This window comes from Fukomys damarensis, unplaced genomic scaffold (assembly GCF_012274545.1).
Source record: "Fukomys damarensis isolate Sample0158 unplaced genomic scaffold, DMR_v1.0_HiC HiC_scaffold_28, whole genome shotgun sequence".
In the NCBI taxonomy this organism is placed as follows: Eukaryota; Metazoa; Chordata; class Mammalia; order Rodentia; family Bathyergidae; genus Fukomys; species Fukomys damarensis.
The window spans coordinates 27,674,969-27,689,474 of NW_022900940.1; the positions used below are offsets into that span (position 1 = coordinate 27,674,969).

The 14,506-nt window shown below is 35.6% G+C and overlaps 1 protein-coding gene across 2 annotated transcripts in view; it reads left to right on the plus strand.

The window, feature by feature from the left end:
* The window catches only part of Ngly1 (N-glycanase 1), a 70,439-nt gene that overhangs the window by 28,333 nt on the left and 27,600 nt on the right, over positions 1–14,506 (plus strand). The gene's annotated exons all lie outside the window — the stretch shown is intronic.

Consider the following 14,506-nt stretch of genomic DNA (forward strand, 5'->3'; position numbering starts at 1 on the left):
ATTCATATGTTGATGGACACTTGGGTTGCTTTTAGCTATTGTGAGTGATGTCTCTATGAAAATATAATATCTTATTAATTATTGTACAAATATTGTACAAATAGAATCTTTATTGTACAAATTAAAATAAATTTAATTATTGTGCAAATATCTTTTTAGTTATTTGAGATATATATTCAGACATGGAATTGCTGGATCATAAGGTATTTCTTGGAATTGCTACTGTTTTACATGGTAGCTATGATTTTACATTTCTATCGACAGTGCACAAAGATTTAGTTTCTTCACATCCTCACCAGCACTTACTGTTTTCTGTCAATTTTATATAGTTGCCAGGGGTGAAGTGGCTCTCTTTATGGTTTTGATTTGCCTTTCTCTAGTGCAGCATCTTTTTGTGCTCATTTTAGGCCATTTGTATGTGTTATTTGGACAAAAGTCTGTTCCAGTCTTCTGAACATTGTCTTGTAAAGCTTTTTTTTTTTTTTTTTTACCTGAATGTGTTTTCATTTTAATCATTGATACGTGAATATTTTTAGGTTAAGCAATTTAGCCCATGGAATATATGATGGGATTATTAGTTTGAAGTAGTGAGATTTATTGTGAATCTGACAGAACCATCTCCAGAATAAATCCATATGATTAAACTATTGTTTTACTTTTGCTAATAGAGACACTATTTATTAACAGTAAATTTGTGAGCCAGCTGTTTCTGTGTAAATTCAGTGCCACTACTCACTGTGCTTGAACAAGTATCTCATGCCTCAGTTTCTTCATTTGAAAATAGGAATAATAATTTTAAGAAATAAATTAGTACATTCTAAATGGCTTAGAGAAATGTCTATCATATTCATCATCCAACAGTTCATCTTTTTTTTTTTTTTTTCTGGTACCAAGGATTGATCTGGGGTCCTTGCACTTGCGAGGAGGGCTGAGGAAGGCAGTGGAACCAGTGAGCTAAATCCCTGGCCCTGTTACTCTTTTTTTTTTGATCCTTAAGGGATTGACTTTTTTTTTTTTTTCAGCTTTAATTGAGTTTATTGGTACATTTTAGGGATACAGTACAGTTACATTCATTGTTGGGATCTTGTACCTCTACATGACAAGTCTTGTTATTCTTATCTTAATGATCTTAGAATTTTAATTAAGTTTCAACTATAGTATTTTATCTTGAATTTTTATGTAATTTAATTTACTCAAAGAAATTTTTATTTTGAGTTTGTTCCCTTGTCATTCTTAATCCTGTATTTTCTAGGGCATTGTTTAATTGGGGGATGATTGCCTCAATTTACAGTACACATTTTTAACTAACATAAGCATACCTTCAGAAACACCATAGTGCCTTATGTAAAGTGCAGGTAACGTAACAGAATTGTCTCAGTTCTTCCTTCTTATTCCTTACAACCCTGCTGTCATTCCTTCTGCTTATCCATGTATTGTGACTGTACAATATGTTGATAATGTTACTAATTTTTTTGTTAAGAATAACAAAAATAAAATATTTAATTTTCATTTATTCCTTCTTGGATATACTTCATTTTATCATGTAGACTTGATTTCCTAATCTATATCACTTTTCTTCTCCCTAAAGAAATTATATATTTCTTTCAAGTCAGTTCTGCTAAAGATGAAGTCTCTCAGTTTTTGTTTGCCTGAGAAAGTGTTTATTTCTTGTTCATTTTTTAAGGATAATATCACCAGCATGTAGAATTCTAGATTGCAGGGGGGTTCTTTCAACACTTTTAACTATTTCACTCTGCAGTTTTTCTGGTGAGAAGTCTATTGTATTTTGTCTTTATTCCTCTTTCAAAATCTTCTCTTTGTCTTTGGTTTTCTGCAGTTTGAATAAAAAGTGCCTAGATTTAGATTTAGGGATATTTATCCTGCTTGGTGTTCCCTGAACATCCTGAGTCTGTGGTTTGGTGTTGATTATTTTTTTTTCCCCCCTTTTTGGTACAGGAGATCAAATCAGGACTTTGTGCTTGTGAGGCAGGCAGTGACACCACTGAACTAAATCCCCATCCTGGTGTTTAAATTTTGAGAATCCTAAGGCATTGGTACTTTAGATATTTCTTCTGCTGCTTTCTCTCTTTTCTTCTGATATTTCAACTTATATTTTACCTTCATTTATCTCTGTGCTTCAATTTGCAAGCAGTTCTTAGACATTCTGTCCTGTTCTGAAATTTCCCCATGGTTCTAAAATGTTCTGTTCCTTTTTTCTTTCCTCTTTGCATGCCAGTTTGGACGATTCCATTAATCTGTCCTCAGGCTCACTGGTTCTTTACTTGACTGTGTCCAATCTGCTGATGAATCCATCAGAGGTAGTCTTTATTTCTATTCCTGTGTTTTTGATTTCTAGTATATCCTCTATTTTTAGTTTTCATCTTGGCTTACATTATTCATCTGTTCTTATATGTTGTCTGCTTTTCCATTAAAACCCATAGCATGAAATATATAAACATTCAAATATATAAAGCAATATAGTTATTTTAGTCATCTTTATGTTAATTTCAAAATTTATGCTTAATGACTGATGCTTACCTTTTCTCTTCAGACTCTTTTCTTGCCCTTTGGCATGCTTTGAAATTTTATATAGGAGCTGTCCATAATGTAGTAAGTAAAAGGAACTGAGGTAAATAGGCCTTTGTGTAAGGTTTTATGTTAATTTAGCTGAAAGTTGGGGCATAATGTATATTATAGCTGAAGGTATCAGAGGCTTCAGTATCGCCTGCTGTTTTTGTTGTCTGGTGTTCTCATCTCTTGAATGTCAGTCTGCTTCCTTTACATCTCTTAATTGTGAGGCAATGTGGTTGTACTGGAGCCCTGTTGATGTCCTGGTAAGGTGGACGGGTGGGTGAGGGTGTCCTATGTTGAGATTAAATCTCAGTATTTTGGATGGGAACTGTGTCCCTAGGTTTTTGAAATTCACAGGTGCCTTAGTTTTTCCCCTACACAGGTAGAAAGGAAGATTGTAAAAGTCTCTGGTAGAATCTCTTTCTCTAGCAAGTAGGCCTTAATTGTGCAGCATGTGTGGAGATAGTTCACTGATCTTACTCTTCCCTTCTGCTTTATAGTGCCAAAACAGGTCTTTTTTGGTTCTTTATCTTGAGAACCTAGCAGGATTTCTGGAAGCAAAATGTACCACAGCTCTTACTCCCAAGTTCATCTGTCATCAGCCTACAGCAATTTGTTGGAATCACCATTTAAGTCTCCTTACAAACTCATTACTTCAAGGATTCTACTACATGTAAGCACATCTTGGCCACAATTCTGTTTATTTGCCTTTCTTTCAGGATTATGAGATGATTATTTGCCCTATGACCTCAGCCTTTTGATAGGTCCAAGAAAATTTTTTAATTTTCAATTTATTAATCTTTTGCTGTTGATGGGAGTGAAAACTCACTTGAAAGAAACGAAGCTAAAACTGGAAATCCCTCTGAGGATTTGGGGTTTTTTTTTTTAATAAGTTTTTAACCATTTAATCAATTTTATGTGTTACTTGCTTCCCCTTATATCTTGGTGATTTTTGTCTTTTAATGTTCTACTGTGTCATTTCTTTGTTTCTAATGATTAGCCTGAACCTTAGACTTAATTCTGCTTTAGATTTACTGATTTTGAGACCATTCTTTTCTTCTTATATTAACAAATTTTTTCTAAATATAAAATAAGAGTGCATGTCAATATATGATCCTGAAGGCCCTGTCCAGCTTCAAAGTACTGTGGTCCTTTTTATGATATCTTATATAAATGCCTGTTTATCAGGTACTTACTGGATGCATCCTGCGTTTGAGTCATTTTGCTAGGCTGCAGAGAGGGGAGAGTGATACAGTCCTCTTTTATTCAGCAGCTGAACAGGATATGAAAATTAAAATATACTGAAAACTTAATGTGACACAGGGTCACAATGTAATGTTTGAAGTGCAGCTTTAAATACAGCATCATGCCAAGTGAATAAATTGTAGTGAGAAATATCTGAGTCACAATGTTATGGTTTTGTCTAGCACATATTTCCTTTTTAGCAGATAGTAATCAAGAAATTGCCTAAGGGACCCCAGGAATTTAGCTCAGTGGCTCTGCTGCCTGCCTCGCAAGTACAACGACCCTAGTTTAATCCCCAGTACCAAAAAAAAAAAAAGAAAGAAAGAAATTACTCAAAGAACAGAATCCACAAAAAGGAGCATCAGTTAGGTAAACAGCATAGTTATCCTAACGTATTTGTCTGCCTGTCCTCACTGTGGGAATGGTCTTGTCAGTGTGCTAAACATCCTTTATATCTATTTAGCTAAGAAGTCTAGTCTGTGTCCCAAAAAATCTGTTGTTGGTCTCTACTGACACTTGCCCCAGCATTTTTCCCTTCTAGATATAAAGAAAATTATTTTTTGTTGTTTTATAAAATTTGGAAAATAAGGTAAAGATAAATCATCCTTAACTTCATCACACAGGAGTATGACTTTTAACATATATGACTTTTTAACATGTAACATGTATATGTGTGTATGTATATACACACTTTCAAACTTAACTTTTAATTGAAATAAGAAAGACCATATTGGCTAATGTTAGACTAGTGTAAAATAAATAAATAAAAGATTGGGTTTTTCCTTTAGGACCAAAAAAAAGGACATAAGAGAAGGACCAGGAATCTCCTCTCAAATGTAGTGTATATTGAACAGCATGCATGGAGATAGAAGTGTGGGCTCTACTGCAGAGCAGTGGAAATGCAGTTTAGCTGTGTGAGGTGAGAACACAGGTGCTATAGCTGCAGGTGTCCGGGGCTTCATTATCCTCTGCTATTCTTCTTGTCTGGTGTTCTTATCCCTTGGATGGCAGTCTGCTTCTTTCACATCTCTTAATGCAGTGTGATGGTAGGTTAGGAAGAGACCTTCTTTCAGTTTCAAGCAGATCGGTATATACTGGATTTATCTTCAGATTTTTTTTTCAAAAGGAATTAGAGGTAAAAAGAAATAAAGCATATTTCTTACACAGATTGAAATAGAACAGACTTGAAAGCAGAATTCTAGCGTGAGGTAGCTGCTACAAATGGTCTGGACTGCCAGGTAGCCTGACATTTGCCTAAAAGGTCAAACCTTGGAATTAACTTCATGGTAAGAGGTGAAGCCAGGAAGGAAAAAAGAGTGCCAAGATTGAAAAGACAAAGAGAACAGAAATAGTAGAGGTTGTTGAAAACAGTGTGGCACATGTGCTTTTATGTTTAAGTGAAATTTAAAACTGAGTTCTTCATTCCTATTTAGCATACTTCAGAATACTCAGTAACCACAAGTTGTTAGCGGCAACCCTATTGGATAGCACATATGTGAAATTGTTTCTTTTATTGCTAAAAGTTCTGTTGGATGACAATGTTATAGAAACATGGAATAAAGTATTTGTAAATGGGGAGGGGAGAAGGGGGTGAAAGGAGGGCAGGGACAAGGGGAAAAAATGAGAACCAAGATCCCAGTAAAGGTACAAGATCCCAGTAATGAATGTAACTGTACTGTATACCTAGAATGTACCAATAAACTCAATAAAAAGAAAAAAGGAATTATAAAAAAAAGAAACATGGAATACACAAAGAGGAAGAGATAAAGGAATTTTGAACATTAGAGAAATAAGTAGTGTGGTGGGCATAATGAGTGTATCAGCTGCAGTTTGATTAGATTATGAATAATGATGACTGGTGGCTAAGGGATTATTTTATCATGTAAGAAATCATTGATAGAAGAAATTTGGTGGTAATAGTGAGCTGTTATCAGAGAGCTAGGTGCCCTTCTACCTTTTGGCTTGGGAATACATGCTTTCCATCTTTCCCATCATCTTGCAGTCCACAGTGGCTGTGGGAGTGCCCAGCATTACATTTGCATACCAGACATCAGGAAGAGTAACAGGAGAAAAAGCAGTAGAGGTATCCTAATCTGAGCCTGTTCTCTTGAAGTAGCTCTTTCTGTGTCACACAAAACCTAGTCATTTGATCTCTATTACTAGAAGTGAGTCAGATCTGTAGTCGTTTAGTTCATGCATTGCTCTCTCCCCAGAATTGCAATTCTGTAAATAAGGATATTACATAGCAACTGACAGGCTCTACCTTATTGACTGTCAGACAGTGGTAGAGCATCTACTGGCCACATTGGTAATTCTCGTTCATTTTTGCGGTGGACTTTTTTCCTTCCCATACAAAAATCTTACTCTGGTTTATGAAGTAGGAAAAATGTGGTTTAGAGCAGATGTGGGGACCTTGTCACTCTGTTCTGAGACACCTCTAGAGATAACTAAGGCTCAGGGAAGTGTGGTTTGACAGGACTGGCCTCGTAGACTGAAGGCTTCTCATGATTGAGTGTTCCAAAAACAGATAAGATGTGTTTCTGGAAGAGGAAAAACTCTGTGTCATTTTGAAAAAGTGTTAATATATGTTGTCCTAATATATGTTGCATATGAAAACAAGTGATAAGAACATTGAGTTGTAAATGTGCATTTTAGGATGAGGCTATGTCTACTCATGATTTCAACCTTTTTTTCTTCTCATTTCTTCTCTTTTGTTAACTGATACCAGTAGTTTTCCGAAAGTAGAATTAGGGCCTAAACTTATTAATTGTATTTTATCACTGAAGAGTTACTACAAATCTATTTATATTTAAGTCATGTTTTTGAAGATGCTAAATTTATAAATTTGAAGTCTTAGTTATATTTTTGGGATAAACTCTCTGTGCTCTAAATAATGTCTTCATAGGAATTAGCATCTAAGTCAGCACTCCCTTTATTACCCACTCTGCCTGTGATTCCTGAGCAGGTGTCCCATGCAGACAGAAGTCCACTTGAATTTCTTGGAGCCATTATTAATGATAATTGACCCTGAAAGGAGTGACTATTTAGTATTCATTCTTCTTTTTGTGTGTGTGTGTGTGTGTGTGTGTGTGTGTGTTTATTTTATTTTTCTTTTTATTGAGTTTATTGGTACATTCTAGGAGTACTCATACTTCTTACAGGAAACCTGCTGACCTATGCCTAGAGTCTGTAACACAGAAATACAAATATGCTGTCCTTTCTCATTAGCCTGTCTTGATAATGACTATTTGATGAACAATTTGGATTCAGACTAATAGTTTGAGTCTGTTCTGTTTGGTCCATTATTCATTCAAATATGTACTAAGCATCCTTTGTGTAACAAGCATAGCTCTGAGTGTTGAGAATGTGGCAGTGAACAAAAGAAAGTACTTGCTGTCAGAGGGAGAGACAGGCAGGGAAAACAACTCAAGATCTTTTGTAAATGGGAAGGCATCACAACATGGGAGGAAGGAAGAGAAGAGAAAAGGAGATAAAAATTAATATGTGTTATATACAAATACCAACTCTCCCCAATTAATATAGTCATATACTGCAAACATGTACTGATCAAAATCAAATATGTCAAATAATAATGAGTGTTATGAAGGCAGACAAGCCAGAATAATAGAATCAAGAATGAGTATCAAGGGCTAGGGATTTAGCTCAGTGGTTCTGCCACCTGCCTCACAAGCGCAAAGTCCAGATTTCAATCCCCGATATCAAAAGGAAAAAAAAAATGCATATCAAGACTCTACATAGAAAACCCAAAAAACTCCAACAAAAGACTTATAGACTTAATTGACAGATTCAGTAGAGTAGCTGAATACAAGGTAAACACTAAAAAATCAGTAACCTTCTTATACACAAATAACAGACTCATTGAGAGAGAAGTTAGGGAAACAATCCCTTTCACATTGGCATTCCAAAAAATGAAATATCTAGGAATCAATCTAACAAAGGTGGCAAAAGACCTCAACATTGAGAACTCTGAAAAAAAGAGATCAAAGAGTATATAAGAAAATGGAAAGGCATTCCTTGTTCCTGAGTAGGCAGAACCAATATAGTGAAAATGGCCATACTTTCAAAACTGCTATACAGATTCAATACAATTCATATTAAAATCTCAACAGTAAATTTCACAGAACTAGAAAAACAATACAAAAATTCCTTTGGAACTAGAAAAGAGGCCTAGAATAGAAAAAGCCATTCTAGGCAACAGAGATATGGCAGGGGATATCACAATACCCAACTTGAAACTATGCTACAAAGCCTCTGTGACAAAACAGCACAGTACTGGCAGAGAAACAGACTGGAGGATCAGTGGAATAGATTAGAAGATGAAGAAACAACTACAGACATACCAAGCTATCTCATCTTTGACAAAGGAGCCAATCTTTTCTCTTATTACCCTTCCCCTACACATCCCACCTTCCCTACACCTTTAGCTCCTTTCTTCCCATTTCTAAATGTCAGTAATCTTATAAGGATCTTCTGTATTATTGCAGAATATTCACACCAGAGAGACTATTCGGTATTTATGCATGTGTGCCTTATTTATTTCACTTAGGAGTATATCTTCAATATGTATCCATTTTCCTATGAATGAATCTGTTTTATCATTCTTTATGGCTGAGTAATATTCCATTTTATAGAAAAACCACATCTTCTTTATCCAGTTTCCAACAGATGGGCAAATGGGCTGTTTCCAAGTTTTAGCTATTACAAACTGTCCCGCTATAAACATGGGTGCACATACTTCTCTGTGATATGATTCTTTTAGTTCTTTTGGAAAGGTACCCAGCAGAGGAATGGCTGGGTCAAATGGAACCTCCAGTCCAAGCTCTTTGAAGTATCTCCATATTGATTTCCATAGTGGTTGCACCACTCTGCACTCCCACTGGGATCTCGTCTTTTTAAAAAGCTTCTGCACTGCAAGAGAAACCACCAACGGAGCTAAGAGACAACCTACACTGTGGGAAAAAATATTTACCAGCTATTCCTCAGAACAAGGTCTTCTATCTAGAATATATAAAGAACTCAAAAAAATCAGACCCCGCCAAACATAAAGACCCAATTCAAAAATAGACATCTGAAATGAACAGACATTTCTCAGACAAAAAAGTAAAAGCAGAAAATAAACATGAAAAAATGTTCAACATCACTGGTCATTCGAGAGATGCGGATGAAAACAACAGAGATTCCAACTCACTCCAGAAAGAATGGCTGGTCTCATATCAACCAATAACAAATGCTGGCAGGGGTGTGGGTAGAAAGGAACACTTGTTCCCTTGTTGGTGGGAGTGCAGACTGGTACAACCACTGTGGAAATCAATATGGAGATATTTTAAACAACTAGGATTGGAAGTCCCATTTGACCCAGCTATTCCCCTGCTGTGTATCTTCCCAAAATAATTAAAATAATCATACCACAGTGATATATACTCACCCATGTTTATAGCAGCACAGCTTGTAATAGCTACAACTTGGAAACAGCCTAGTTGCCCATCAACTGGAGACTGAATAAAGAAGATGTGGTTTTCCTATAAAATGGAATACTACTCAGCCATGAAGAACAAGAAACTAGAGACATTTATAGCTAAGTAGATGCACATTGAGGACATTCTCAAGTGAAATTAAATAAGACACAATGTGTAAATACCATATAGTTTATCTGGTGTAAAAAACTAAACATGTAAATAAGGATCAAAATGTATAATTGAAGTTGTATAATAGGAAGAAAAGGTCTAAAGGTGTAGGGGAAGTAGGAGGGGTAGGGGAAAGCTAAGAAGGGAAAAGAAAAATAAAAGGAAAAAGATGGAAGCAAAGTCTTTGTAAATAAGAAAGGAATGGGTAAAGGGAGACTAGGTAATGGGGAAAGAATCAAGGTATGTCATATAAAGGTACAAGATCCCAATGATGAATGTAACTATATTGTATACCTAAAGTATACCAATTAAAAAAAAAAGAAAACATATCAAGGAAGAAAGCTGTTTGGTATTGGATTATCAGGGATGATTTCAGGTAATCCTGCAAAGGCCCACTGAGATGGAAGGGATAGCATGGTGGGCATTGTGGCAGTAGTAAAATAAACAGGAGTGGTAAGGGAATACATAATTTCCTTTGGCAACTATGACAAGTTACCACAAACTTGGTGATTTATTACCCTTCCTCCCAGGTGGAGTCTTACTGTATTACCCAGGCTGGCCTTGAACTCAAAATCCTGCCTTAGCCTGCTGAGTAGTTGGGGTTACAGGTATGCATCACTGTATCCAGCTTTAAATTTGATTGAAAAAAACATACGTTTATTCTCATAACTTTAGAAGCTGGAAGTTGAAAATTAATATCAAGAGGAAAATCAAAGTATCAGCAGAGCTGTGCTCCTTCCAGAAGGGAGCAACAGTTCCTTACATCATCCAGCTTCTGGAAGCTACTGGCTGTCCATGGCTTGTGGCTGCAATGTGTTCACAGCCAGAATCTTCAAATCTCTGTTCCCCATCTTAACTTCGACCTCTCTTCTCTGTATAGTCCCCCACTTCCCTCTTACCAGGATATATGTGATTACATTAATGGTCCATCCAGATATTCCAATATAATCTCATAAAGTAAAGATTCTTAACTTCACCACATGTGCAAGAACCTCCCCCCCATATAAAGTAACTATATTCATGGACTCCACGGATTAGGGTATTTTAGGAGTCTGTTTTCCAATGTACCACAGGGGCAGCTGGAAAAACAAGACATTTTGGATTTTATTCTGAGTGATGGCAAATCACTGAAAGGAAACCCATTGACTAACATGATCTAACTTACATATGCCATACCCCCATCCCAAGTTCTTGAGCATCCTAAGGCAAGAGCTCTATCCCAGTTACATTCCCAGTTCTGGCTTGTACTTAACTAGATCACTCTGACTGCTACATGTAGGGACCAAACTGAGGAAGAGAGTGGCCGCATTCATTTTCTATAAGGTCATTAACTAAATTATGAATATCTTCCTGATTGAAAATACACATATTATACAGGAAAAGCTAACCTCTGTCTGCCAGTCAGATCCATTCTTTTTCCAGAGGAAACAGCAGTTATTTTATATGTGTCCCTTTTCATATCTGTTCCTATATATTTATACCTATAAGTAATTATCTATAAAAATAGTTTAAATTACGTGAGGTTTACATAAAATTATATCACCACATGCATATTCAGCTCTTTTATGTTTTTCATTTACAGTATGTCTTGGAAATCTTTTTACTCTCCATAAAGCTCTGTGGTATACATATATTATTTATCCAGTTCTCTATTGCTGGACATTGGGATTGTTTACCATTTTTCCTTATTTTGAATGACATTCCATTGAAGATTTTTGTGAAATCACATGTACAAGTGCTGCACTGCACAAGTGCTTCTCTGAGATAGATACAAAGCATCAAGTGTGTGTGGATACTTTTATACTGCAGTGGATCCTGTCAAATAAATTGGCTTCCCACTTTATACCAGAAATGTTAAGAGCATTTGTTTCTGCTTAATGGATGTATTGAAGTTATCTTATGGACTTCGTAAATGTTTCTAATGGGTTTATTGATATTACTCATTTGTAGAAGTTCTTTGTGTGTTCTAGATATGTATCTTTCCTTTGTTAGATGGGTTGAAATGCTTCCTAGTGTTGTCTGTTAATTCATTTAGTGAATTTTTCAAAATTAAAATTTCAAAAATTTTAACATAAAATATGAACTATTATTGATTTTATAGGTTGTGTCTTTTAAGATTTGCCCTAACCTGGTCATAAACATATCCTTATGTCACTTCTACTTTTATAGTACTCTAGAGATACATTTTGTTAAATGAATGAAGTACAGTAGGTATCTGATAGCCATTTAGCTACTTATCCCAATTTTTTGAAGATTCTGTCTTCTTAGAACTACTCTGAAGAGGTGTGTATGTCAGATACTTTGAATTCACACAGAAATCTTTCAGGACTCTTCTTTCATTATCTGTTTGTTTCTTCTTCACCAAACCAATATCACAATATTTTAGTTATTACAGTTGCATAATGTGATGTACAATAAGTAAATCTACCTTTTGAAACCTTTAAAGGTGTATTAAAAAAAACTAGGCTTTAAAAAAATACTCATGTATCATTACCCAACAGAGACTTTATGTAGGTAAAGTATATGTGTGTTGCATATGTAATGTAGACAGTTCTGGTTTTCTGGCCAATAAGAAAAAAGTAAGCACCTAAGCACTTAAGGTTTTTCTGGTTATTATTTAAAGTTGTGTTAGCTATGTCAGACATTTTGTCTTTTTCCCATGAATTCTGCAGGTAGAGTATCAAGATTTTAGGAAATTTTATAACTTTTAACAGGTTACATTAAATTAAATTAATTTGCAGATTAACACTAGAAGCATCCAGGAACATTATTTCTGATCTATAAATTCTCCATAGGTTTTAATTTTCCTTTGATTTTTAAAAATTTTGAAATAATGTATAAATGTAAACAGTTGACCCTTGAATAACACAGGTTTTAACCAAATTGGTGCACTTACCAGCATATAGTTTTGGAGATTTATGACAGTTAAAAAAAACTTGGAGAAGAACTGCATAGCCAAGATGCAATAAAAAAATTGTTGCAGAAGGAATTGGTAAGTGACACATGCAGAGATGAAGTAAGGAAGTAAAATAAAAAAGTTTATTTTGTCGACAAAAGGCTGTTTGCACTAAGAGCAGTGCCAGAGATCAACTCCCTACTGCCTTGCAGCTCCCTCTTATAGGGTTTTATAGCCTTGATCTCATTCAGGTGGTTACATTTCATTTTCTCAGTTCACATTGCCAGTACACAAATCATGGTCACAAGACAGTTAACTTTCAACCCAGATGTAGCAATTCTTTGTAGTTAGAGGAGTCTACCTTTAAGATTCGCCTAGCTATCTATTCTAGCCCATAGGAAGAGGGTGTTTATGGTCACGAAAGCAAATGTTAACAATAGTTCTTTTCATCTTGACACTTGTACAATCATCGTGTTTACAGAACTTCACAGCTCAGTCTTGATGTGCCCTGTTATCTTAGGATGAGACCAAATGCCTCATTCAGGGATTAATTCCTCCAGTGTCTGTTTTCTGAATTCAACAAAGCAAACTGCTGTTAGAGACAGCAGAAGTCATTCTACATTGTGACATTTTGTAGGTTTTGCTATTTACAAGAATTTTCTCTATCAAATTAACAAAAAGATATGTCATGAATGCATAAAGACCATGTATATGGCTGGGCATGGTGGGCCTGTACTCCCAGCACAGTACATTACATTTCTATAATCCTAGCACTTGGGATCCTGAGGCAGGAGTATCACCGTGAGTTCAAGGCAGGCCTGGGCTCTATATTGAGTTCAAAGCTGGTATGAATTACATAGCAAGACCTGTCAAAAAAAAACAAAAACAAAAAAAACCCATGCATATGATAATGCATTTTATCATTAGCTTATTTTATCATACTACCATAAAATATATACAAGTACATTTTTAGAAGTTGAAATTTATTAAATACACTTACAAACATAGACCACATATAGCATCATTCAGTCAATAGAAAGATAAACAGACATGAATATTCAGTATTAAATTACAACTGGATCACATTAGCTGTAGCACATGCTGAATCTTGAAGGCCAGGTCCAGCAGTATCCATCCCTACTGCAGGAAAAGATTGCCATTTTATTACACGCAGAGATCCTCTGAGTATCCTCCACAGTGTTACAGCGCTCCTGTGCTGGGAGAAGAGAGAGTTTTAACAATTAGATGGCAGGAGAATAAGGTGAACCAGTGAGACAAAATATGTCTCAACGTGTAGACAGCAATTCCATTTCAGTTGAGTGCTGCGTCCACCTCACTAAATACCATCTAGAGAAGACAGCAATGAAGAAGATGAGCAAAGTCATTAACGAGACCCTAAGTCAGCAGACAACTCAAGGACAGTACCACTGCAACTTGAATGCCCACAAAGGCACCCAAAGATCCTACACAGGATGGTAGAGAAAAGCAGCCAGTCCTTTATCTGAAAATTCACTTCCAGGGATGAGTGGGGCAGAGCTGAGAAAGTACCAGTTGATGATCCCTGTCATTGTCAGGTCATCCAAGAAGGAGGGAAAATGAAATCCCAGCAATAATAAATTAGCAAAAAAAATCAGAAGTTAAGATTTCAAGTGCTTGTTTTTTGCTCAATGACCAGATAACTAAAACTATCTATAATCTATGCAGTGTGGGATTTTTATTTTACTTAGACTGCTTTGTTGATAATGACAGTGTCTTTCATATAAAGGCTGTTTTTGACTTCAGGCATGGTAGCACATGTCTGTAATCCCAGCACTGTGGAAAGCTGAGCCAAGAGGATTGCACCTTCAAGCCCAGCTTTGGCAACTTCATTATTAGCAAGACCCTGTCTCAATTTTTTTTAAAGCTGGGGATGTACCTCATTGTGAAGATCCTGGGTTCTGTCTCCAGTATCAAGGTGGAAAAAAGCCTTTTTTTTTTCTTAATACACTTTTGAAAGTCTTTAAAATTATTTAATATCTGATGAAGACTTTTAATAACTGCAGATTTAATTTGTAATACAAGTTAAAATTTGACTATCCCCAAATGAATAAACTGTTAGCACCTGTTAATAAAGCTCTTAACTGATTTTTTAAAAATTACTTTTCTTTCA